This window comes from Budorcas taxicolor, chromosome 10 (genome assembly GCF_023091745.1).
Source record: "Budorcas taxicolor isolate Tak-1 chromosome 10, Takin1.1, whole genome shotgun sequence".
Taxonomy (NCBI): domain Eukaryota; kingdom Metazoa; phylum Chordata; class Mammalia; order Artiodactyla; family Bovidae; genus Budorcas; species Budorcas taxicolor.
Window position 1 is genome coordinate 92,093,363 of NC_068919.1, and position 1,205 is coordinate 92,094,567.

Here is a 1,205-nt window from a genome sequence, read left to right on the forward strand (position 1 = left end):
GTCAGAGCTATGGTTTTTCTAGTAGTCATGTGTGGACGAGAGAATTGGACTAAAAGTTGAGTACTGAAGAACTGATACTTTGAAATGTGATGCTGGAGAAAAATCTTAAGAGTCCTTTGGACTGCAAGGACATCAAACCAGTCAATCCTAAAGGAAATCAGTCTTGACTATTCATTGGAAGGGACTGATGCTGACGCTCCAATAGTTTGATGCAAAGAGCTGACTCAAGGAAAGACCTTGATGATGGGAAAGATTGAGGGCAGGAGGAGAAGGGAGTGACAGAGGATGAGATGGTTCGATGGCATCACTAACTCAATGGACATGAGTTTGAGCAAACTCAGGGAGATAGTGAAGGACAGGGAAGCCTGGAATGCTGCAGTCCGTGAGGTCACAAAGAATCAGACACAACTGAGCGACTGAAAACAGATGTGAATAGGAATATTTGCATCATTCCCTCTTTAATATATTATTGAAAGTTTTACAGTTTGACCTTTGGGCACACTGGGAGAGCACTTGACTGGGGGTGCTAAATAAGGTTTGAGCAATTTATTATTTTGAAAAAGTAAGAAAGTGGGAAGAATAAGGTCATGGGACATCTGAAGTATTGCATCATCTATTTTCCAGTTTAGTTTAGACTAGTTCTGTTGATGGAACCGTTCCGCAAGTAGTAGGTATTTACTAAGTTCTGTATTGGAAGGTCGACTATTGAAGAAAGGAGCCATCTTTCTCTACAACAATATGCTTTAGTTGAGGTGAGGCGAGGTGAGGTGTAGTCGCTCAGTCGTGTCCGACTCTTTGCGACCCCGTGGACTATAGCCTACCAGGCTTCTCCGTCCATGGGATTCTCCAGGCAAGAATACAGGAGCGGATTGTCATTTCCTTCTCCAGGGGATCTTCCCGACCCAGGGATCAAACCTGGGTCTCCTGCATTGGAGGCAGGCGCTTTAACCTCTGAGCCACCAGGGAAGAGAGAATGTATAAATAAAAGGTGATGTACTGCAGAGTAAGATGGTGACTCTTCATGCGAAGGAGGTTTTGAAAAGGGAATGTTGAACATGAGCTAAAACAGGCAGAGACACTTCATTGGAAATGTACCAGTTAAACAGACCTTGGAACACAGGCAGGGTTTTATAGGCAGGGGTTGTGTTTGCTAGAGAGGAACACAGAATGAGAAAGTGAAAAAGAGCGAGGAGTCGGGCAGAGCA

General features: G+C 44.2%; 1 non-coding gene across 1 annotated transcript; it reads right to left on the reverse strand.

Moving 5' to 3' along the window:
* Positions 1 to 894: 894 nt before the first annotated feature.
* Positions 895 to 966, reverse strand: TRNAW-CCA (transfer RNA tryptophan (anticodon CCA)). Its single transcript has one exon. It is a non-coding gene; the product is annotated as a tRNA-Trp (tRNA).
* Positions 967 to 1,205: the final 239 nt, after the last annotated feature.